Below are 26,261 nucleotides of genomic sequence, written 5' to 3' on the forward strand. Positions count from 1 at the left end.
TTATATGACCAGTAACCAGCCTACACCAACCACCGCATAAACTTCCATCAACTCACCAGACACCTGCTCTCCTCTGCCCTGAGCTTTGCACCCCTCTGCTGCATCTGTCACAGCTTCAGTGGTGGTCAATCCTTCTCCTACATTGCCACCAAGACCTGGAACCACTTGCCCCTGCCTTTTATTCTCCTGTAGATAGTCTTCCGTGGTACTACAAATCTGTCTAGCTCACAACAATTCTCCATAAGGAATGATCTTTATCAAACTCGAACGATGTGTACTGTGAGCATTCAGTAGGCTGTTTCTAGCTGTTTGTTTCCAGTACAGCCAAGTGATCAAGGAAGCAATACTAACCACCACATCAACATCTAAAAATTCAATACATTTTTTACTATGATGTTCAATAAAATGTACGTTTTAATCATTCTGATTCAAAGTGTGCACAAAAGTCTTAGCTGATACCTCATCTCCCCTCCAGATCACAAAAATGTTGGGTATGTAGCGACACCACATTATATACTGCAGACTTTGTTCCATCTTCTCCCACTCCGCCATTCTCCCAGTTGAGAGTAGAAGTGAAACCAGCGGCACAGCTCCAGTTTAGATGATCCTTTATTATAAAATTAACTGTATGCATGAAAAAACATGGACCAACTTTTTTCGGCTGTAGCCTTCAACAGTCATTGGGTGCATGTGTCTAGACAATCTTATTTCAAGGGACCACCCCAACCAATACCATACACCATATGAAAACATGTAGGCCACTGACCTCCTAATATACATAGAACAATTCATCCACCATTTTTACATTTACATTTTAGCTACAACAATGCCCATCAGTGACCGGTTCTAGAAGTTTCTACTGAGTATGACATAGCCAGCATTGCACCACAGCTGTATTTATTCATCTCTGATTTTATGTTCCATGTCCCTCATTTAATTTAAATTTATATTTCCTCAAGTTTTCTCTTGATTACTTTCTTGTCTTATTTGGGACATTTACTTTCTTCCCACATGCGCACGAAATCATACTACATTCTGTGCAAAATATTATAGAATGGTGCAACAGAGCTTATGAGGATATATATCACAATGGAGTGTCTAGTTAAATCTGTGTGATCATGAGCAAGATTCAGAATGATGATCAGTCTCCTGTAGGAATTGACGATTCTGAGGGGACTAAAATGTTGTGCACAAAGTGCAATTGTGCAAGGACCTAGCCAAATATTGCAAATAAATGCATGACATTGCATCCTATAACAAAATTAACCATCAGATCCTGTTAGCACTGCCCAGATCTGAAATCAGCATGACCAATCTCATATTTGGGATGCTATCTATTCACAATATATGGGATAAAACTAAAGTGTTAGTGCTGATTAGAAAGAACCACATATCTTACAATCAACACCGTCTTCTCACACAATTACTGCCACTGCCACTCAATACTTGAATCAAGAGCTAGGGACTATTTCATGTTGAACTGCTCCAAGTTATATAGAACATGTAAAAAGAGATGTGTGCTCACATATGGTGGTTTTCTTTCATCCTGTTGTAAAAAAGGAGAGGGAACAAATCAACAACATACAGGGACTGATTTGATGATTTTTTTCAGTGATCATCTGTTAAATTAATATAGTGCATAAAGATCACTATGGGTGGCATTTTAAACCATTTATTGGTTCTCAGTCATAAATGTACATGTAAAAGTTCAATCATCCATGTATTTTGTGTCTTGGTGTCTTGTTCATGGCTATCCAGCATAAGTCGGACCAGGATAAAATGCAAAAGATTCAGATTATTCTTGAAATGAAGTATCCATTAAAGCAAAAACAGACAACATGTGTTTTGTCCTATGAAAGAATTACTCTCAAAGACTTCATCAAGGCTGTAAAAAATACAAATTGTAATCATAATTATAATCAAAAACCATCCCACTGAACATTCAGTATCAACATCCCCGTGACATTTGTGAAATAACCTCACTTAAATGTGACAATTCTTGAGCAATGAACAATTAAATTACACATGAAGCCACCCATAGATGAGCTAGTTATAAGCAGACAAAGCAAAACCATGCTTATTGTTATGTGGCATATCGTAAACAAAAAGGGTAATCATTTATAATTAAAGGAAAAAAGCATTATGAAAATCATGACACTCGCGTGAGAGACCTCCCATTCAGGAATGAGCGAGTAGTAAAAAGAATGAGGCCCAGCAGTGCATCCCTATTGTCCAAAGAAAATAGGCACTACCACCTCCTAAGAGTAATAAAGAAATCTCACTTAGAGATCCAAAGGACTACATAAAAGATAGTGGGAGGCATACCTATACAAATAATGTATATGAACAAGGTTCATGAATATTACAATAGCTCTCCTGGCGTCCTAACCGGCATCAACCTCTGTATGTTAGGGAATAAACAGTAAACCGATTGTCCCTGGTTTACCAGCTAAATTGTCCAAACTAAGGTGAAAACACAGTTAACAAAACATCAACCTACCCCGTGAAACACCATCCAAGTCCTGGCATACATTCTTAAACCGGTGTGTGTACACACCTGTAAGTACCTGGAGAACATGTAAAATATTGAGACTTAATGAGTAAAACCCTTAACCCTGGTCAAAGCTAACAAAAGGTCAGAATACCCAGGCCCCCTCACTCACCTTCGTAATTCAAAGGAAACAAGGACCGCGTTCCTCGTCTCCTACGGCGCTCACATGTACTGTGATAAAAGCGCCGTAACTCGAGAATTCACTCATTTATATTGAGTTGACAAACGATCGGAATAAAAGAATGAAAAAGGACTACAAGGTCCACAACGTGCACGCCCTCTTACAACTAGAAGTGCAAGTATTGAATTAGAAAAAAGACGTCTCAAACCTCAAATCGGACTCCGAAACGCTGCATGGGTGCCATATTGGGTGTATCAATTCATCCGTCATTAGAATACCTCAACAAGCTGTCGAAAAGAGAGAAACTGAAAAGGGACTAACAATAGTCCACTCCACGAGCGCCATCTTAGAGATGTAAAAGTAAGACATAAGAACTAAGCAACAGTCCTAAATTGCCAGAAGGGGACCACGAAATTTTCACCCAGGCGCCATATTGGGTGTGTCTAAATCAGCATAAATTGTGATCACTGAAATACCAGGTCAGACTAAATAGAGGAAGCACTGCCCAGCATCTGCCTTAATCCATAAGAGGAAAGATAAAAGACAATTCACCATAAATGTAAATGGCTAAGAGAAGACCTCTCACTCGTATGTCATGACTCCCATGCTTTACATAAGGTAAACTAATCCCCCCAATCTGTACATCATACCTACAATTCCAAATTTAGAATTAACCGACAGACAATCCATGTTTAAGAGGATACATTGGACCAACCAATTGCTGTTGAGGTCTATAAACAAATATCTTGCGAACATATATATTGGTAAAGCAATTAGTCTACCTTGCTCACCCACTCTTAGACATTATCAAACAATAAGAAAAATGACCATTTGGTAATCATTCATTATCCCTCAGTAAACTCAACATACATCATGATAGCTGTACACATAAAAACAGATTACTCCCCCAAGTAGTACTCCATTTCAAAATTCGTGTTGAGACCCTCCTCCACTGCCCTTAGTTTAAGAATCCAGTAGCATTCATGTTTCCTAAGAGCCAGTTCCCTATTCCCTCCTCTGGGATCCCTAGCTACGTGGTCAAAACCAAAAAATTCAAAGCTTTTCGTCTGGCCTTGTCTAGTGTACTGTCTCATGTGAATATCTATAGGGTGTCGATCATCATCTTGTCTCAAGGCCCTATAGTGTTCGCTAACTCTAATCCTGAGTGATCTGATGGTGCTACCTACATAGTAAAGTCCGCATTTACAATTAATCATATATATATGACAAATTTGCTGTCACATGTGATGTTATACTTGATAAGAAATTGATCACCCGCGAGATTCTTAAAAGTGTAAATGCCCGATTTAGTCCATCTGCACATTCCGCAGTGTCCACATTTGTAGAACCCTTTGTTGCGACTAGTGAGCCAATTTTCATGCTGGAGTGCAACACGGTAGCTAGGGCACAAAAAGTTCTTGAGGGTCCTGCCTTTACGATATGTAAGGACTGGGGTATCAGAGATTAATCCCTTGAGGTTTGGGCCCGCTGTTAGCACATCCCAGTGCTTATTCATACATTTTCGCAGCAGTGCAGCAGTTCTCGTGTAATTCACTATACATCGAACACTAGCCTCCCTTGATCTGGCTTTATGTCTGAGTGTATCAGTCCTTTTCAGGCGCATTGCTCTATTAGGTGCTTTGTCAATAATCTGAGGCGAATAACCTCGTGATTTAAATCTTGCTTCCATATCTCCTATGCATTGTAAGAAATCAGTCTCTAGACTGTAGTTCCTTCTTACCCGTACCATTTCACCATATGGTATCGAGTTTATCTGATGTAACGGCTGTGAACTCCGCGCATGTAGTACAGAATTACAGGCTGTGCTTTTCCTAAAGAGACGGCTCTCAACCTTATTGTTGTGGATAAACAATTCCACATCCAAGAATGCTATGCTAGTCGTACTGTGTTCTGAGGTGAATCTAATATTAAAATCATTAGAATTCAAATAGGCTAAGAAATCATTGAGTTTCTGCACATCACCTGTCCAAATCATTAGGCAGTCATCAATGAATCTACCCCAAAAAAGTATGTCTGTGTTCCATGTGTTACCCTCCTTACTCCAAATGACTCTCTGTTCAAAGAACCCCGTAAAGAGGTTTGCATAGGCTGGCTAAAATCTGGATCCCATGGCCACGCCACGTTTCTGGCGGTACCAATCTTTCTTAAATAGGAAGAAATTATTGTTAAATATCATCTCCACCATGTTCAATAACATATCAGTGTGACCATACAGGCTCGCTGATCTCATGTGAAGGAAATGACGCAAAGCTGTCATTCCCCAATCGTGGTTAATGCTCGTGTAGAGAGAAGTTACATCCAATGTCACTAGCGTCATCCCTGGGTCCAAGTTAATATCAGCCAGTATACTCAATATGTGCTTGGTGTCCTTGATGAAAGATGGGAGGCTAACCACAAAGGGCTGCAAGAAGATATCCACATATTCCGAAAGTCTCTCTGTAGGGCCACCCATACCTGAAACAATAAGCCTACCCGGTGGAGAAATAGGGTTCTTATGTATTTTTGGTAACGTATAGATGCAAGGGTTTCTAGGCCTGAAAACTCTGAGGTACATAAATTCATCCTCTCTCAACAGTGATTGGTCAAAACATTCTTGCAGAAATTTGTTAATCTTATTCACTAGTGCAGGAATAGGGTCCGAACCAATTCACTCATAGCATGAGGCGTCATCCAGTTGTCTCAAGATCTCTTGTTCGTAGTCTTGAGTATTCATGACCACGATATTGCCACCTTTATCTGCCTCCTTGATCGCAATGTCTGTGCATGATTGTAAATGCCATAAGGTCAAACGTCCCTCATGATTAAGATTGTGATGATGAGTATAATAGTGAGTACTTTTTCTAGATTCCAACTTATTTAAATCACGCCAAACTAGCTTAAAGAACGTATCAATGCAATTGCCACTGCTAAGAGTAGGTATCCACCTGGATTTGGTTCTTAGTCCACTACATAGTGTATCAGTTGGAATATCATGTTCCGCTAGAATTTGAGATATAGTGGTGGGATCTTGCTCAAAGTCTGTAATAGACAATAATGTAGCTGTATCATGAATATCCTTAATAGAGAGAGGATAATAATTCTTGTTACTGTCAGAGAGGATATTACCATCCCTATTATCAGTTAGTTTGAAGAGCAAAATACTTCTTGAGTTCTAGATGTCTAATAAACTTGAAAAAGTCAATCTTAGTCTTTTGGAAATCACCAAAGTTCCCTGGACAGAATCCAAGGCCTCTGCTCAGTAGTGAGACGTCATGTGTCGTACGTTCTATATTAGAAAGGTTGACAATCGCAATAGAACTGTTATTAGTATCTTTTATTTCTCCTTGTTCCAGGACCTGGTCTTCATTCCCTTTCTTCCCTCTGTGTGTTCCTCCTCTCCTACCCCTCCTTGTTTTCCGGGGTCTACCTTCCGTCAATTTGTTTCCCATTGTCCCTGTCTTATCCTCTTAACCTCCGCTAAAAAAGAAGGGGTACCCTGTTGTGTTGTAACATCCTGTCTGGAGAGGTTAGACATCCCACTCACTTCACTGTTACTAGTCGAGACACTATTGAGTGATGATGAGGAACCAACATCCTGAGTTTGTACATGCTCCCCCCTTTTTATTAGGTGGTCGTATTTTTGAGAAAATGTAAATATTCTGCCATTCCTGTAGTCTAGTTCATCACGTTTGAGCTTATGTGCTTTTCTTTGTGTGATTTCATTCTGGTGTCGTTCAATAACCTCATTCAAGATTTTATCATTCTTAACAGTTGCCTCTTCCAAATTCATATTCTTAATCTGTTTCCAAAGAAGATTTTTCTGCTTGTAATTTAGTTACCTTCTCTGTGAATTTTCAATAAAAATATTGATTGCAAGGCCACAGTCTCTCAGGTGGGTGACTTTCCCACTGGTTCTGGAGGAGGCTCCATTCCCATTTCTATGTCCTGGGAGTGCAAGACCACAGTCTCTCAGGTGGGTGACTTTCCTACTGATTCTGGAGGGAGCCCCTCGTACAGCAGCCCCTGGAGGGTGGCCTACATGGATTCAGCTGCTGGTGATGGCTGCACTGTGGTAGCAGGTGGAGGTGCCTCATGGGCAGCCTCTGCTGGTGGTGAGGGCTGAACTGAGGTGGCAGATGGAGGCACCTCCTGGGCAGCTTTTGATGGTGGTGATAGCTGCGCTGTGGGGGTGGATGGAGATGCCTCCTGGGCCGCCTCTGCTGGTGGCAAGGGCTGAACTGTGGTGGCAGATGGAGGTGCATCCTGGGCAGCCTCTGCTGATGGCGAGGGCTGAACTGTGGAGGCAGATGGAGGTGCCTCCTGGGTGCTGGTGGTGAGGGATGCACTTCCTCAGCTGGTGGTGGGGGCACCATGACCACTGGTGGTGGTGGAGGTGTCACTCTGACAGCCTCCTCTGGTGTTGAGGGCTTCTTCCTCTTCATGTAATGAGGCATGGAATCTTTACCCTTCCTGGCAGGGGTTGAAGGCTTCTTCCCCTTTATGGCAGGTTGTATGTGTTCCATAGCCTTCCAGGCAGGAGTCGAGGGCTTCTTCTCCTTCAAAGCTGGAGGTGCAGGCTCCTTCCCCTTCATGGCAGGAGGTGTGGGATCCTTCCCCTTCTTGGCTGGTGGAGTGGGATCCTTCACTGACTTGTCACCACGACTAGGTAGTGCCACCACTGTCCGTGTGGACTGTTTGGCTGAGGTGCTGGGCTGGGTCATTAGTACCCTGCTCTTACATGCAGGATGGGGGAGGGGGAAGGGAAGAGGTCAAGTTGGGCAAGGAAAAGCTTCTTAGGGACAGTGGGGTGGGATGAGGGAGGGGGGATGAGAGTAGAGGTTGAGGGAGTGGGTGTAGGAGGTAAATGTCTGCTGGATTTGGGTGTTGATGTGCATGGGCAATATGCTGATGTGAGGTGAATGGCTGTTGGGTGAGTGATCGCTTGCGTTTGTGTCCTTTAGTAGGGAGGTGACAGACAGGGTGGGAGAGGACACAGGGGAAGCGTGCATGGCTGTTGTTGAGGTGTCTGCTAGTGAAGTGTGTGCTGCTTGGTGTGGTGATGCTGGTGGTGGATGTTGATACAGTGCATGCAGGTGTGAGTGTGGATGTGACTGTGAGGGAGATAGAGGAGGAGGAGGAGGGTGAGACAGTGGAGGCAGTGGATGTGGTTGTGTCTGCAACTGTCTGGTGTTTCCGTGATTGCTTGTGGGAAGAAGTGTGGTGCCTGTGTTTGCCTGTGCCTTTCTTGGGTGTTGTCTTGTGTGCATGCTCGTCTATATGTGTGCATGGGATGGGTTGGGGTTGAAGAGGCTGGGACTGGGAAGTGGTAGTTGGAGGAGGGATGGTAGAAACTGCTACAATGGCTACCATCAGAGAGGAGGCCAGAGCCTGTAACGATCTCTGTTGGGCTGCCAATCCACCGTGGATGCCCTCCAGGAATGCATTGCATTACTGCATCTGGGATGCCAGCCCCTGGATGGCATTCACAATGGTTGACTGCCCTACAGAGATGGATCTCAGTAGGTCAATAGCCTCCTCACTCAGGGCAGCAGGGCTCTGAGGTGCCTGGGGCAAAGGAGGTGCCCACCCTCCTGGGTTAGCGGGCACAGGCAACTCGCTGAGGTGCTACTGGGAAGGCAGAACTGGTACCTACAGCTGGGTTGGTCACAGAGGTTTCTGCCACCACCAGGGAGCTTCCATCGGAGGAGGTATCTGAGTCTGTGTTGTCACCTCCTGTCCCCGCAGTGGTGCTCCCCTCGCCCTCTGTCCCACTGGTTCCCTAGGGGTCGGTGGACTCTGCCTTCAGCGTCTTGTGGGATGCAGCTCCAACTGTCGCCGGTGCCCCTGCTCCTCTGCCGGATGATGCTCATGCACACATGGACCGGATGACAGAATTAAAAAGGGGGAGAGAGAAAAAGGAAACACTGGGTCAATTACTGCACCAGCACCACAGTTGGCATTCACGGCATTGTCAACTACAGGGATCAGGCTTGAGCACTATGCATTGCACTGCCAGTGATTTGGCTAGATGCCACAGCAAGATGAAGGCCACTCACCGCCAACTACCCCTCCTGGTGCCCACAAAGCTCGGACTGAAAAGGAATGCCAACAAGATAAGTTACCTGCATTTGCCATACACCCATTACCCTAGAGTTGACTAACGCTGCAATGTCTGGCCTGGCCTTAGGGGCACCCACTAACTCATATCCACCACCCGAATCCCAACCCACCTGAAATTTGTTTTAATAATGCCCACTGTACTCACCCCCTTGTGGCTGCTGTGATTCCCTCAAACGCCCATCCAGTTCTGGGAAGGCCATCGCCAGTATGCGGGCCATCAGGGCAGTCAGGTTCCGACGGGCACCCCTTCCTCATTGGGAGGCCACCCCTTCTGAGCCTCTGCGGTCTTCCATGCCCAGTGTCTCAGGTCCTCCCACCATTTCCAACAGTGCGTGCTCCCCCTGCCATAGACCCCTAGGGTCCGCACATCCTTGGCGATGGTACGCCATAATCTCTTCTTTTGATGGGCACTGACCTGCAGAGGTAATACAGACAGGAGAACACCATTAACCATACAATCCAGCCTGTCACATATATGGCCCACTAATCCCATTTCCATCACCATTGGCACACACATCGCCCGACGCACACCATGTACACCATCACAAGACGTTTCCACCCCGATGAAATAATGCTTACACACACATCTCCATACATCCTTCCCACATGCATTGTGCCCAAAGTGTACTCACCTTTTGGTCTGGAGGCCCATAAAGCAGTCCGTACTGGGGTAGGACCTCATCCACCAGTCACTCCAACTCCTCCAAAGTGAAGGAAGGGGCCCTTTGCCCAGTCACACGGGCCATGGTAGGTTTCAGACGCAGGTTACAGCAGCACACGCAGTGTAGGTGTTCTCCTGTTGAAGGTCAGGAAACAAGTGAGGAATCAGATGGAAAATGGCGGTCACGTCTGTGGCGATGTGCACCGTCACCGACGGCGCAGATCACCATTGGCCACTGTACTCCATAGAGCTCCATATTATCCAATGAGGAATTGCAAGTCTGTGCAAGACCGCCTTCCGCCACGACGCCCAATGTCGGTGGAATTACCTCACTTACACCTGTCCCTACATACAGGACAGGTGGTCGCCATTTCATGGGGGAGGACAATGGTCATATTGACATTAACTGTGTCACAGCCTACATTAGCACATACCTCGCCATTCGCACTGTCCCACAACATAAATGCATGTTGTGGTTCCATGTTTCAAATTGTGACAGCCTACTCAATCTTGTGTCCCTTAGATACCTACCGCTATGGATGAATAGGAGGTGGAGACAACCCCCGTGTACAGAACCCTTGTTGACTTGGCTACACTGGAGGACAGGCACATTATTCTCACCTATAGACTGGACAGGGCCACAATAACTGAGCTGTGTGCCCAATTGGAGCCAGACCTGATATCTGCTATCCATCATCCCACTGGGATCCCCCTCTTGTGCAAGTGCTATCAGTGCTCCATTCCCTGGCAACTGGTTCTTTCCAAGTGACAGTGGGCTTGGGAGCAGGAATGCCATAGCCAATGTTCTCAATTGAGCAAGCAAGAGCCTTATCTGCCCTGGTAAAACACATGTACAGCTACATTTCTTTCCCCCAGGTGGAAGATTTGGCCACTGTGAAGACTGGATTCAATGCAATGGGACATATCCCCAATATTATTGGGGCGATTGACGGGACACATATTGTGGTTGTGTTCCTTCCAGAATGAACAGGTGTTCAGGAATCATACGAGTTTCCACTCACTGAATATGCAAATGGTGTGCCTGGCAGACCAGTACATTTTTCCCACATCAGTGCTAAGTATCCTGAGTCGGTGCATGATGTCTTTGTTCTGAGGAATAGCAGCATCCCAAATTGATGGCCCAACTACAGAGGCACAAGGTGTAGCTAATAGGTGAGCTTTGGTCCCCACCCATTGTTTGTTAATGTATGCCTTCAGGTGTCATCCCTATACCATTGTGTGAGACTGAATGTTATCCCTCAAAACTTGCAGGTGACTCTGGCTACCCAAACCTATCGTAGCTGCCGACCCCTGTGTGGAATGCCAGGACAGGGGCAGAGGAACGTTATAATGAGGCACATGGGTAAACCAGAAGAATCATTGAGAGGACCTTCAGCCTCCTGAAGGCCAGGTTCAGGTGCCTCCATCTGCCAGGTGGATCCCTGCGCTACTCACCCGGGAAGGTCTGCCAGATAGTAGTGGCATGCTGCATGTTGCACAACCTGGCCCTCAGACGGCATAAACCCTTTCTGCAGGAAGAAGAGACTGGAGATGCCACTGTGGCAGCAGTAGACCCTGAGGACAGTGAGGATGAAGAGGCTGAGGAGGAGGAGGAGGACAACAGAACATCAGTTATACGTCAATACTTCCACTGACACAGGTGAGACAGTGCAACTGACCATTCCTATGATTATTGGTGTATTCTATGTGGCTGTAGCATGATGGCATTAACTTCCTTTGCATCTCTTCTTACTGTCACCTTTGGCTTGTCATTTTACAGAAGTTGGTGATATAACAACTGTGTACTGATGTGCTAACTACAGACAGCTACAGGTCCTTATGTCTATGCTCTCATAGTGTTCAGATAATTTGCACTAAATGTGACTGTTTCCATAAATGAACATTTTCAAAACATAAGATAGTAGTAGTCAGGTTGTGTTTAATGGTGTTTATTGTAGTGCTATGAAATTGAGAGAAAAGTGCAATGGAATGGGGTAATGATGGAGGATGGTCGAGGGTATTGTTCCAGTCTCTTTGTAGCACAGGTCCAGTGTCCAAGGGGCCATAGGAAGGGGAGCAAAGACAGTTCCAAGTGGACAAGGTGACAGGGTGGGACACAAGGGGGACAATCAGGAGAGTCTCATTTCCTGGCGGTGGTCTTGGCAAGTGTCTCTGGCTTCTGTGTGGTTCACAGGGGACATTTGTGGGATGGTTCACCTTCTGCAGGGGGAGAGGTGCGGGTGGCCAGTCGGTCTTGTGGCAGGGCCTCCTACCCACTAGTTGCAGCAGAGGTGGAGGGCTGGTCTATGGACTGGCTAGTGGTAGAGGCCCACTGTTGTGCTGTTGCCTCCCTCATGATGTTGGCCATGCCTGCCAGAACCCCTCCTATGATTATCAGGGTGGTGTTAATGGCGTGCAAGTCCTCCCTGATCCCCTGATACTGTCCCTCCTGCAGCCGCCTGTTCTCCTGCATGTTGTCAAGGATCTGGGCCATCATGTCCTGGGAATGTTGGTAGGCTCCCAGCATCTCGAAGTGTGCCTCCTGGAGAGTCGGTTCCCTGGTCCTATCCTCCCCTGGTGCATAGTGGTCCCCTGAGTGTCCCTGTTGGCCTGTGCCTTTGTTCCCTGAATGGCGTGCCCACTGCCACTGACCCCAGGTCCCTGAATGTCTTGGGTATGAGGTGTGGCCTGGGGTCACTGTCCAAGTGGGCACACTGCTTATTGACATGTCCAGGGGACAGAGGTGTGGGTATGCTGGGTTGGTGCTGTGGTGTTGGATACCAAAGGGGGAGGCTCTGTGGTGGACTGTGAGTGGGCTTGGGTGACCGGCTGTCCAGTGGTCCTTGATGGGCCAAGTTTTTGGTCCAGATCCTGAAGTCCAGAGTTACTGTCATCACTGGGGGCATCTTCTGTTGGGGGACTGGTTTGTTGTGGCACCTCCTCTCTGCTGGGGATGTAAGTGATGTATTATACTTAATGTATGTGACATATTGTATATCCCTGGCTTCCCCTCTATCGTTGCTGTTGCCCTGCCACCTTTTGCTTGTGTATGGTGATGTATTGTGTGATTGTTAGTTTCCCTATGCTGTGCTTGCTTTGGTGATGGGTGTCCATGCAGGGCTGGGAGGGCTGTCCATGCATTGGTATGGCATGCAGGGCTTGGCATTGTGGTTAGTCATATGTGTAGGTGCAGTGTGTGGGATGGAGTGGAGTGATGGGAGTGAGGGTGTGTGGTGGCATGCAGGTATGGGGGTGATAAGTAGTAAATGTTGACTTACCAGTGTCCAGTCCTCCGGCTACTCCAGCGAGTCCCCAGGAAGCAATAATGCCAAGACTTGCTCCTCCCATGCTGTGAGCTGTAGGGGAGAACGTTGGGGTCCACCGCCAGTCCTCTGTATGGCGAGCTGGTGTCTTGCTGCTATGGAACACATCTCCCTCCGTAGGTTGTTCCACCTCTTCTTGATGTCGTCCCTTTTGGGTGCTGTCTCATGCCGTTCACCCCATCCACGATTCTCCGCCATAGCTCCATATTCCTGGCAATGGATATCTTCTGTACCTGTGCTCCAAACAGCTGTGGCTCTACCCTGACTATATCCTCCACCATGGCCCTTAACTCCTCATCAGTAAAATGAGGGTGCCTTTGTGGGGACATGGGTGTTGTGTGGTGTGTGTTGCTGCGAGTGTTTATCGAGTAATGTGGTGGGGTGGTTGTGATTTGGGGTGTGTGAGGGAAGTGTGGCTGTAAGTGGTGTGTGTGTCTAGTTGTCTCTGTGCTGTTCGTGTCTATCTCCTGGCAGTAATTGTTGTTTGTAAAGGGTTGTGAGTACTGTGGGTGTGTGTTTTATAGTGCTGTGGGTGGGTGGGTGTGGTGTGTGTATGTCAGGTGTGTTTTTCATATTGGCCAATGTAGTGTTGTTGTTTTGTATGTAGGTGTCCATTCTGGGTGCGGCGGTATGTACTGCCAATGGTTTACCGCCATTGAATGTCTGCCGTGGTGATTCATGGGTCATAATGTGGTGGGTGTTGTTTTGTTGGCTTAACAGTATGGGTGTTGGGACCGCCACTTCATCACTGACCTTCGGACTGGCGGATTTGGATATGTGGCTGCATTCTGCCAGATTGGTGTGTGTGTCATAATATGGCGAACGGATATTTGCCACCGCAGCGGTATGTTGGCGGCCGTCACCCCTGCAGTAAGCAGGATTTACTGCCAATGTCCTAATGAGGGCCTAAATGTGAAAAGGCCATTCACCCTCAGGAAAAATCACCCATCAGGCCCCAAGCATTGCAAGTCATTGAAATTAAGTTTGCAAATTAGTTGGTCACCCTCCCTCACTGTCTGCCACCAAATGAATCACCAATCATCACTCACAATCACTCAATAATATATTGCTCATTGGTGCAATTATTACCTGTTCCAATCTAAGAACTGTGATACACAATGGTATCTCTTCTCCTCTTTTGATGTAAGCAACACATTGACCACCTTGTAAATCAAATTGTCTTCACTGGGGCAGCCTTGCTAGGGGCTGAAAAAAAGATAGGCTGAGATGGAGGCAACCATTGTCTCCAATGACCTTGAAAGGAAAGGGGAGGCTTCTTCACTGCACACAAGTCCAACTCCAATCCAGCCATGCATGTGCCTAAAATGGTGGAGCTGCATAATCAGACACTAAAACATATCTACTCCTCCTCTAACTATATACATTTTTTGGCAAAGCAGTTTGATGAAACATAATTAAAATGTTCTATGGTGGCCTACTCAGTTAGGGAAGTAGAGTTTGCCCTCAAACTCAGGTGGTTTGCTCAGAAGTTGGTCAGCTAACACACTTGAGTCTGACCAATAACCCTCCTGCTTCTCTGTGGTATTTCACGAACAGTGTGGTTGTGTGATGTGAAGTGTTGGTTGATTTTAATCATGGTCAATCTCCCCACGTTTTGAGGCGAGAGATTGGTCCTTCTCACTGTGACAACTGAGCCGGCTGCACTGACCACATGCTCAGCAGACACACTGGCTACCGGACAAGCCAGATACTTTATTACCAACCTGTTGCACTCTAGCCATTGGAGCATCTTCCCATACCAATAGACCAATGGATTTTGATGCACATAGACCTCTTTTGATTCATCTAGATAGAACTGGAACATCCTCTGAATGGTCATTGGTGCTGCCACTAGCTTGACCTCCTTTGCTTTCCCATCTACACTTTACTTAAGGCCTGCCACTTGAAACCAAGCTATTACAGAGGTTGGGCCTGATTCTTCTGTTGCTGTTCTTGTGGGTGTTCTTGTTGCTGGTGTTGACTGCTGTGAGACCCCATCTGGAGGTTAAAGGCTGCTTAACAGAACTTCTGCCTGGGCCTCTAACTTCCAGCTGTTACTCTTCCTGGTCTCTCGCTTGCTCAACAATTCACATCTTAATTAATTAAACATTCCCTCTGAAAAAGGAAAGAAAGTGGACAGTATTTTTTTTAACCCTGGATCAAGTATTGTGGCACAGGTGTACTATTTGGAGAACACAATGGTGGTATTATGACATTGGAGGTGAGTGATAAAGTGGCGGAAATACCGCCAACAGGCTAGAGGTAATTATCGCCAAATTATGACCATGGCAGTGATAACTCCCATTGAGAGCCAATATACCACACCAACCACAAGGGTGTTAATACCACTCACCACGGCGGTAGCTATCCACAGCCAGGAAGGAGACAAGGTACCACCCACCATATCATGACCTTGCAATCCGCCAGGATTTCTGGGGCGGAACCAACGCCATCAAAAGCCTGGCGAATACACTGCACAGAAGAGCAAAGACTCACCATCAGAGACACAGGGAAGGACTACACCGCCATGGAAACTGAACAGCGAGTCTTCCCGATGCTTTTCTATGCCATGCTTCACCAGGAACACCAATGCCGACGAAGACAATGACAGTGAGTACATCCACCTAGCACACAAGGAGGGGAGGGAGGAAAAGGAGAGTGATTCACACACGCACAACACACACCAGACACACAGACACCATACACACAACCAGCAGCAGACCTAAACCAATGGCACATGACACACAGCAGAATAAAACAAGTACTAGATTTCGGAAGTACTGGCAATGTAGTAGTAAGGGAAACACCACCACATGAACCAGATATGCACAATTGTCCACAAAGGGCCAGTGCCCAGTCCAAAGTACTAAGGGCTCACATGGCCACAGGCCACAATCCAAGGCCCAACTCGTTTCCTGATGACATCCTCACAGAACTGTGCAGGGGCATCATGATTGAAGTGGGAAAGCACCTCAGGGGGAAGAGGGTGGGGCCACCTCAGCTGAAGTCGGGAACTCGCCCACTGATTTTGGAGGGGGCTCCGTACCGTATTACAATTAGGTAGGGAGTGCAAGGTCACAGTCTCTCACGTGGGGAACTTGCCCACTGCTTCTGGGGGGTTCCATGGCCATTTTCTTTTGCTGGGGAGTGCAAGGTCACAGTCTTTCAGGTGGGGAACTCCACTACTGCTTCTGGAGGGGGCTCCATGCACAGCAGTTCCTGGGTGGTGAACTACATGTCTGCTGCTGGAGGAGAGGGCTGCACCGTCTCAGCTGGAGGTGAGGGCTCCGTGACCACTGGTGGTGGTGATGGTGGTGATAATACCCTGCCAGCCTCTTCAAGTAGTGAGGGCTGCTGTGTCTCAGCTGTGGAAGGTGCCTCCTGGGAAGCCGCTGCAGGAGGTGAGGGCTGCTGTGTCTCAGCTGTGGAAGATGCCTCCTGGGCAGCCTCTGCATGAGGTGAGGGCTGCTGTGTCTCATCTGTCGAAGGTGCCTCCAGGGCAGCCTCTGCAGGAGGTGAGGGCTGCTGTGTCTCAGCTGTGGAAGGTGCCTCCTGGGCAGCCTCTGTTGGAAGGGAGGTCTGCTGGGTGGCAGCTGGAGGTGAGGGCATCTTCACTTTCATAGCAGGAGGTGAGGGCTCCTTCCCTGTCCTGGCTTTTGGAGTGGGATCCTTCCCCTTCCTGCCTGTTGGTGTGGGAGCCTTCCCCTTCCTGGCTGTTGGAGTAGGATCCTTCCCCTTCTTTGCTAGTGGTGTAGGATCCTTCCCCTTCCTGGCTGTTGGTGTGGGATCCTTCCCCTTCCTGGCTGTTGGAGTGGGATCCATCCCCTTCCTTGCTGTTGGTGTGAGATCCTTCTCCTTCCTGGCTGTTGGTGTGGGATTCATCACCTTCCTGCTTGTTGGTGGGATCTTACTCCTTCCTGGCTGGTGAAGTGGGATCTTTCCTCTTCCTGGCTGGTGGAGTGGGATCCTTTCCCTTCCTGGCTGGTGGAGTGGGATCCTTCCCTGTCTTGCCTCCACGACTAGAAGGTGCCTCTTCTGTCCTCATGGACTGTTTGGCTGAGGTGTTGGGCTGGGTTGCTGGGACCCTGCTCTTACAGGTAGGACGGGGGAAGGGAGGGGGAGGGAAGAGGTCAAGTTGGACAAGGAAAACTTCTTAGGGACAATGGGGCGGAATGAGGGATGGGAGTGGAGGTTGAGGGATTGGTTGTTGGAAGAGTACATCTGCTGGACTTGGGTGCAGGTGCATGGGGAGTGTGCTGATGTGAGGTGGATGGCTATTGGGTGTCTGGGTGCCTGTGTTTGTGTCCTTTGGGGGGGACAGACAGGGTGTGAGAGGACACTGGGGACACTTGGATGGATGTTGTGGAGAGCCTGCAAGTGAGGTGTGTGTGCGGCTTGGTGTGGTGATGCTGGTGGTGGATGTTGAAGCAGTGTATGCAGGTGTGAGTGTGGATGTGACTGTGAGGGAGGTGGAAGAGGAAGACGAGGAGGAGGGGAGACAGTGGAGGCAGTGGATGTGGTTGTGTCTGCAACTGTCTGGTGTTTGCGTGAGTGCTTGTGGGATGAAGTGTGGTGCCTGTGTTTGACTGTACCACTCTTGTGTGATGTCTTGTGTGCATGCTCGTCTGTATGTGTGCATGGGATGGGTTTGGGTTGAGGAGACTGGGACTGGGAAGTGGTCGTTGGAGGGGGACAGTAGGAACAGGGACAATGACTGCCATCAGAGAGGAGGCCAGAGACTGAATCAATCTCTGTTGGCCAGCTAATCCACTGTGGATGCCCTCCAGAAATACATTGCATTGCTGAATCTGGGATGCCAGCCCCTGGATGGCATTCACAATGGTTGACTGCACTATGGAGATGGACCTCAAGAGGTCAATAGCCCCCATCCTCAGGGCAGCAGGGCTCACTGGGGTAGGGCCTGAGGTGCCTGGGGCGAAGGAGATGCCCACCCTCCTGGATTAACGGGCACGGACAACTTGCTGAAGGGCTACTGGGAGGGCAGAGCTGGTACAGGGGTGGTGGATGTACCTTCAGCTGGGATGGTCACAGAGGTGTCTGCCACCACCAGGGAGCTTCCATCGGAGGAGGTATCTGAGTCTGTGCTGTCACTTCCTGTCTCCGCCGTGGTGCTCCCCTCACCCTCCGTCCACTGGTTCCCTTGGCATCAATGGTCTCTATCTCCTGGGTCCTGTGGGATGGAGCGCCCTCTGTCGCCGGTGCCCCTGCTCCTGCACCGGATAATGCCAATGCACACATGAACAGGATGACAGAAGAAAAAAGGGGGGTAGAGAAAGAAAGAGAACACTCGGTCAATTAAAGCACCAACACCACAGTTGGCATACACAGCACCGTCACACACAGGGATCAGGATTGAGCACTATGCATTGCACTGCCATTGATTTGGCTAGATGCCACAGCAAGATGAGGGCCAAACACCGCCAACTGCACCCCTCCTGGGACCCACTAAGCCCTGACTGACATGGAATGCAAACAAGCTAGATTACCTGCTTTTACCATACAACCATTAACCTTCAGCTGGATCACGCTGTAATGTCTGGCCTGGTATTAAGGGGCACCCACTAACTTACACGCACCACCCAGATCCCATGCCACCTACCAATTACTGTAATAATGCCCACTGTACTCACCCCCTTGTGGCTCGGGTGATGCCCTTAATTGCCCATCCAGCTCTGGGTATGCCACCTCCAGTATGCGGGCCATTAGGGGGGTCAGGTTCTGACAGGCACCTCTTCCTCTTTGGGAGGCCTTCCCCAGCTGGGCCTCCGCAGTCTTCTGTGCCCAGTGTCTCAGGTCCTCCCACCGTTTCTTGCAGGGGTGCTCCACCTGCTATAGACTCCCAGGGTCCACACATCCTTGCCGATGGCACGCCACAATCCCTTCTTCTGATGGATGCAGACCTGCAGAGGAAACACAGACAGGAGGACACCATTAACCATACAATCCAGCCTGTCACACATATGGCTCACCAATCCTGTTTCCATCACGATTGGCACACACATCGCCCAGTGCCCAACATGTACACTACCACAAGACATCTCCCCCATGACACGATGCCTGCACACACAACCTCATGCATCCTTCCCACATGCATCGTGCCCATGGTGTACTCACCTGTTGGTCTGGAGGCCCATACAGCAGCTCATACTGGGGTAGGACCCCATCCAACAGTCACTCCAGCTCCTCCGAAGTGAAGGCAGGGGCACTTTCCCCAGTCACAAGGGTCATGGTAGGCTCCAGACACAGGTCACAGCAGCACACACAATGTAGGTGTTGTCCTGTGTAAAGTCAGGAAACAAGTGTGGATTTGGATATAAAATGGCGGGCATGTCCGCAGTGGATACCGTTACCGCCGGTGCATATTCCCATTGGTCACAGTCTCCATAGAGCCCCATATTATCCAATGAGGAAGTGCACAGCGGTGCAAGACCGCCTTCCGCCACGACGCATAACCTCAGAGGAGTTACCTCACTTCCACCTGTCACAAGATACAGGACAGGCAGTCGCTTTTTCATGCTGGTGGACAACGATCAGATTATCCATAACTGCGTCATGGCCTAAAATAGCACATACATTGCCATTCCCACAGTCCCATCACATTGATGCTGTATGTACACTGAGGTGGTTGTTCTATTGTTCAAATTGTGACAGCCTACTCACTCTTGTGTCCCTTGGATACCTACCACTGCAGATGAATAGGAGGAGGAGACAAACCCCAGTGTACAGACCCCTTGTGTTCTTGGCTACGCTGGAGGACAGGCACATTATACTCAACTATAAACTGGACAGGGCCACAATCACAGAGCTGTGTGCCCAATTTGAACCTGACCTGATGTCAGCTATCCGTCATCCTACTGGGATTTTCCCTCTTGTGCAAGTGCTATCAGTGCTCTGTTTCCTGGCAACTGATGCTTTCCAAGTGACAGTGGGCTTGGCAGCAGGAATGGCGCAGCCAATGTTCTCAGTCGTGCTGGCAAGGGTTCTGTCTGCCCTTGTGAAACACATGTGAAGCTACATTGTTTTCCCCCACGTGGAAGATCTGGCCAATGTTAAGGCAGGATTCTATGCAATGGGCCATATACCCAATATTATTAGGGTGATTGACTGTAAACATATTGCGTTAGTTCCCCCGCCAGAATCAACAGGTGTTCAGGAATCAGAAGAGTTTCCATTCACTGAATGTGCAAATGGTGTGCTTGGCTGACCAGTACATCTCCCACGTCACTGCCAAGTATCCTGGGTCAGTGCATGACGACTTTGTCCTGAGGAATAGCAGCATCTCAAATGTGATGGACCTACTATAGAGGCACAGGGTGTGGCTAATAGGTGAGCCAGGGTGCCCACCCACTGTATGTCAGTGTATGCCTTGAGGTGTTATCCCCATAGAACTGTGTAAGGCTAAAGTTTGTCCCTCACTATTTGCAGGTGACTCTGGATACCCAAACCTTTCGTGGCTCCTGACACCTGTGAGGAATGCCAGGATAGGTGATGAGAACAATTATAATGAGGCACATGGGCAAACCAGAAGAATAATTGAAAGGACTTTTGGCCTCCAGAAGGCCAGGTTCAGGTGCCTCCATCTGACTGATGGATCCTTGTGCTACTCACCCAGGAAGGTTTTGATATGATTTGATTTGAAGGTCTGCCAGATAGTAGTGGCATGCTGCACGTTGCACAACCTAGCCCTCAGACGGCATGTGCCTTTTCTGCAGGAGGAGGAGACTGAAGATGCCCCTGTGGCAGCAGTGGACCCTGAGGACAGTGAGGATGAGGAGGCAGAGGATGTGGACAAAAGAACATCAGTTTTACGTCAATACTTCAGTAAATACTACTTTCTACACAGGTGAGACAGTGGAACTGATCATTGCCCTGAATATTGATTTCATCTGTGTGACTGTGGCATGATGGCATCTAAACTTACTGTCACCTATGGCTTGTAATCATACAGATGTTGGTGATATGACAACAGTGTCCTGATGTGATTACTACAGACAGATACAGGTCATTAAGTGTATGCTGTCACAGTGTCCATATCATTTGCACCAGATGTGACTGTTCCCCTAAATGCACATTTTCAACACGTAAAATACAATCACTCAAGTTGTGTTCAAGGGTGTTTATTGTGGTGATACAAAATGTAGGGTAAAGTTCAATGGGATGGGGTGATGGTAGAGGAAAGTCCAGGGTATTGCTCCAGTCTGATTGTAACACAGGTGCAGTATCCAAGGGGCCACATGAAGGGGAGCAATGGCAGTTCAAAGTGGACAAGGTGACAGGTTTGGACACAAGGGTGACAATCAGGAAACTCTCATTTCCTGGCGGTGGTCTTGGTTTCGGCAAGTGTCTCTGGCTTCTGTCTGGGTTGCAGGGAATGTTTGCGGGGTGGTTCACCTTCTGCAGGGGGAAGAGTGCGAGTGGCCTGTGGGTCCTGTGGCGGGGCTTCCGGCCCACTAGTTGCAGCGGATGTGGTGGGATGGTCAATAGATTGTCTAGTGGTAGACGCCCACTAATGTGCTGTCCATACCTTCATGACATTGGCAATGTCTGCCAGAACCCCTGCTATGGAGATCATGGTGGTGTTGAGAGCCTACAAGTCCTCCCTGATCTCCTGATGGTGTTCCTCCTGCAGCCGCTTGTTCTCCTGCATGCTGTCAAGGATCTGGGCCACCATCTCCCGGGATTTTTGGTAGGCACCCAGGATCTTGGTGAGTGCCTCCTGGAGAATCGGTTCTCTGGGCCCGTCGTCCCTCTGGTGCACAGCGGTCCTCCCAGTGTCCCTGTTGCCCTGTGCTCCTGAACGATGTGCCCACTGCCAGTGAACCCAGGTCCCTGATTGTCTTTGGTGTGGACTGGGTCCCTGTACAAGTGGGTACACTTCTGAATGACGTGTCCTGGGGATAGAGGTGTGGGGATGCTGGGTGGGTGCCGTGATGTTGGACACTAATCGGGGAGGCTCTGTGGTGGACTGTGAGTGGGCTGGGGTGACCGACTGTCCAGTAGTCGCTGATAGGCCAGATTGTGGATCCAGATCCTGAAGTCGAGAGTTACTGTCATCACTGGGAGCATCTTCTGTTGGGGACTGGTTTGTCGTGGCACCGCCTCTCCGATGACACTGGCTGGGGCACCTGCGGGGATGAAAGTGATGTATTAAGCCTGATGCCTGTGACATATTGTACATCCCTAGCTTCCACTCTATCATTGCTGTTTCCCTGTCATCCTTTTGCTTGTGTATGGTGATGTATTTTGGGATTGTTAGTTCCCCTACGCTGTGCATGCTTTTGTGATGGGTGTCCATGCAGGGCTTGGAGGGCTGCCCATGCATTGGTATAGCATGCAGGGGTGGGCTTTGTGGTTAGTCATATGTGTAGGTGCAGTGTGTGGGATGAGGTGGAGTGATGGGAGTGAGGGTGAGGGGGTGTGATGGCATGCAGGTGTGGGGGCGATAGGCAGTAAATATTGACTCACCACTGTCCAGTCCTCCTGCAGCTCCAGTGAGTCCCTCAGGATGCAGTAATACCAAGACTTGCTCCTCCCATGCTGTGAGATGTGGGGGAGGAGGTGGGGGTCCACCGCCAGTACTCTGTATGATAAGCTGGTGCCTTGCTGCTATGGAACGTACCTTCCCCCTTAGGTCGGTCTACCTCTTCCTGATGTAATCCCTTGTTCTTGGATGCTGTCCCATGGCATTCACCCTGTCCACAATTCTCCACCATAGCTCCATCTTCCTGGCAATGGATATCTGCTGTACCTGTGCTCCAAACAACTGTGGCTCTACCATGACTATTTCCTCCACCATGGCCCTCAACTCCTCATCCTTGAAACGGGGGTGCCTTTGTGGGGACATGCGTGTTGTGTGGAGTGTGTAAGTGTGTGGGTGTTGTGTAGTGTGGTTGGGTGTGTGTAGTGGTGTGAGTGCGGGATGTATGGGTGTTTGTGGTATGTGTGTCTATTTGTTGCAGTGGTCTTGGCGTCAGTCTGGTGGCAATAACTTGTATTTGTAAAGGGTTGTGGGTAATGTAGGAGTGTGTTCAATAATGCTGTGTGTGGGTGTGGGTGGTGTGTGTATGTATGTCAGATGTGTGTTTTTGGTATTGGCCAATGTTGTACAGTTTAGTATTTGGGTTTCTATTCTAAGCACGCCGGTTTGTACCGCCAATGGTTTACCGCCATTGAATGACTGCCATGGTGATTTGTGGGTCATGATGTACTGGGCATTGTTTTGTTTTGATAATGGTATGGGTGTTGGTACTGACAGTTTACCACTGACCTTTGGGCTGGTGGATTTGTGTATGTGGCAGTATTCTGTCAGTTTGGTGTGTGTCTGTCATAATATGGTGAATGGATATTCGCCACTGCAGCGCTATGTTGGCTGCCATCACCGTGGCAGTAAGCGGGATTTACCGCCAATGTCATAATGAGGGCCGATGTCTCTTTGCAGCCTTAGATTAGCAGCCAAGTGAAGGATTAAGCTATATACTAACTAATGCACTTCTCTGTTGCCATTCACAACGGAGAACCTTTGAGGCATTCTTTTTAACTGGTCCTGTAGCAGATCAACAATGAGACAGCTTGGACCATCTTACGGTCCTCCTTGCTGACTTCCTTTGTGAAAACCTCAAAGTAAGTAGCATCTGTGTCAAGCATTTGACAGGCCCCATTTGGTCATGTTTTTCCCAATTGCTTCCCTCTTCTTTGGATGACATAGTCATTGATCCATCTGTACTGCTCAAACAGACGTTGCAACATGTAAGAGGCTGAGTTCCAACGTGGTGGAACCTCCTGTAGGAGAGATTTAACTGGTACTCTTTTAGCATGTTGAATGATCATCAGCGCCTTCCGGGTTTTAAAAGAATAGCTGAAATGAGTGCAGATTCTTCTGCAGATGGTCGGTATGTTGCTGACTATGGCCCTCATTTTAACCTTGGCCATGAAAAACGCCTACGGCCGTGGCTACAGCCGCCGAAAGACCGTCGCCGCAGCTACCAGCCGTTCGCAATATTATGACCACAGCCGGATTTCTGCCACAAGAATGGCGGAAATCTGGCTGTGACCATGCCGGCAGATGGCGGTAAGGTGGCGCTGCTGCCACCAGCTGCACCATGCCAGTAGACCGCTGCCAGCCGTATTATGACCAATAATATGGCCTGGCGATGTTCTGCTGGCGGGCGCTGCTGGCGGTAGCAGCCCCCCATCCCGTTCCCTGCCGGAGTACCCTCTGGATCCAGGTAAGTCGGGTCTTGAACAGGCAATGGGGGCAGGGGGTGTTTGTGTGTGCGGGGGGTGAATGTTTATGTGTGCGTGGATGCTGGAGTGTGTTGCGTGTTGAATGAGTGTGTGCATGTTTGGAGGTGTGAGTGCGTGTATGTTATGTTATGTGAATGCGTGTCGGTGTGTACGTTTGATTGTTTGTGCAGATGTGTCAATGAATGGATGTATGCATGCGTGTAAGCATGTGGGAATGGGTGTGTGTATGCATGTGTGTGCATGTGAAGGGGGCATGAATGTTGGGGTGAGGGGGGTCTGGAGTGGTGGGGGGTGGGATGGTTACTGGAAAGGAAGGGCGTAGACGCCTATCAGTGACAGGGAAGGAATTCCCTGTCACTGACATGACCTACCGCCATGGTTTTCGAGGCTTTATGAATGCCACAAAAACCATGGCGGGGTCATAATCCCACAGGCGGAACAATGGCGGCCGCCTGGCTGGAGATGAATAACTGGCCCGCATATCTGTCATCAGTTGGATAGTGTTAACAGCACTCTGCTGGAAAGTTTGTCCAACCAATTGCAGCATATTGTGCTGGAGCGCTGGAACAGCAACTCTTCCAAAATAGGTCCTACTGGTAACCTTCCATTTCAGGGAGATGGCTACCACAAATTCTAAAAATCCCACTCCTTCCACAAAAGAAAAGGGGAGGAGGTCCAGCACTAACATTTTGCCAGCTTCCCATTGTACAAATGTGCTGTTGGGTTGTTGCATTCATACGCACAATCCTCCCTGAACATGCCTGTAATAGAAGGCTGGATGTTTTCTTTTCTGATGCCACTGATGCAGACAACTTCCAAGAACTAGGAGGTGATAGACTCAATGTGCATCATGGCACAGTCACTGTAGGGTGGGGTATCTCCATCTGACTCTTGTGCCATTTTGAGGTTGCTGAGGTGGGTGATAATAGGGCACTGCTGGGGACAGGGCTGCTTTGTGTTAATCTGTCAGCCTCTTCTTGCTCATGACCTTCACTTCCCACCGTGATCGGATCTGATTCCCCTTTCTCATTACCACCCGATGCAGTTTTTTTAAGGTGCTCCTTTCACCATATTATGTGATGTTTTTTCATATTGGTTGTTCGGCCTCCACTACTATAGTGTGAATCAGACTTATCTCAACAAACAATTGTTTGAGAAATGGAGCATATTGCAATGTTATCCCCCTACTTGCTAAACTTAAAGAAGTCCCAAACAGGGAGAACGTTTTTAGTGGGCCACCAGTGCCACTGCCAATTCCCATTGAATTGGAGGTAGGAGGATGTATCTCTGCAGTGCGTACTTTGACTGAGGTAGTGGTGGATGCAGGTCTCAGCAGGGGCCTTACAAATATGAAGGCTGGAGGTGGTATAAATGCCACATGCCTCAGACCAGGATGAATAGGAGGAGTAGTGTTGGTGCCCTCTGAGCCAGCTTCCATGACAATGACTGGCTCACCCTCCTCATTCCTTTCCATAATTGAAAGGCTTTCTGGAACAATCACTTTCCTTTGTTTCTCTGGAGGTCTCAGGTGCAGCCAGGGTCCGATCCATGTCCAGATCATCAGAAGGGGGTTTGGAGAATATGGTGGAGTACCCATCTGTAGAAGGCTAGCCTGGTTATAGGTGGGTACCTTGGGTACTTACACCTTACACCAGGTCCAGCTATCCCTTGTTAGTGAATGTAGAAGTGTTCTAGCAGCTTAGGCTAATAGAGGAAGCTATTGCAGAGCAGCTTAGGCTGAACTAGGAGACACACAAAGCTCATGCAATACCACTTACAGTTGCACAGTACTTATACACAAGTAAAGACAATACTCCTTGTTACCAAAAATAAAGGTATTTATTTGGGTGACACAGTACCAAAAATATCTTAGAGATAATACTCCTTCTGGAGGTAAGTATTATACACAATATATACATTAGACACCAAAATTAGACAAGTAAATAGTCATAGAACAATGCAAACAGTAGGAAAGCCTATAGAATGCAATGGAAGAAAATAGATCTAGGGGCAACACACACACCATATACAAAAAAAGTGGAATGTGAATCACGAATTCCCCCCTAGACAAGTGTAATGTGTGCAGAATCACTGGGAGAGTAAGAATACAGTAAAGGTAAGTAAATTACCCCACCCCAGAACCCAGAAAAGCAGGAGTAAAGTACTGCAAGTTTCCTTAGTACACACTACACCTCGTTCTGGGGATTTTGCAGCAACCAA

At 48.3% G+C, this 26,261-nt stretch overlaps 1 long non-coding RNA gene across 1 annotated transcript in view; it reads right to left on the minus strand.

Moving 5' to 3' along the window:
- Positions 1-633: 633 nt before the first annotated feature.
- Positions 634-26,261, minus strand: part of LOC138273087 (uncharacterized) — a 286,519-nt gene continuing 260,891 nt past the window's right edge. The window contains exon 4 of the long non-coding RNA XR_011200273.1: positions 634-1,546. This is a non-coding gene — a long non-coding RNA (uncharacterized lncRNA). The remainder of the gene's footprint in view (positions 1,547-26,261) is intronic.

Source organism: Pleurodeles waltl, chromosome 2_2 (assembly GCF_031143425.1).
Source record: "Pleurodeles waltl isolate 20211129_DDA chromosome 2_2, aPleWal1.hap1.20221129, whole genome shotgun sequence".
Classification (NCBI taxonomy): domain Eukaryota; kingdom Metazoa; phylum Chordata; class Amphibia; order Caudata; family Salamandridae; genus Pleurodeles; species Pleurodeles waltl.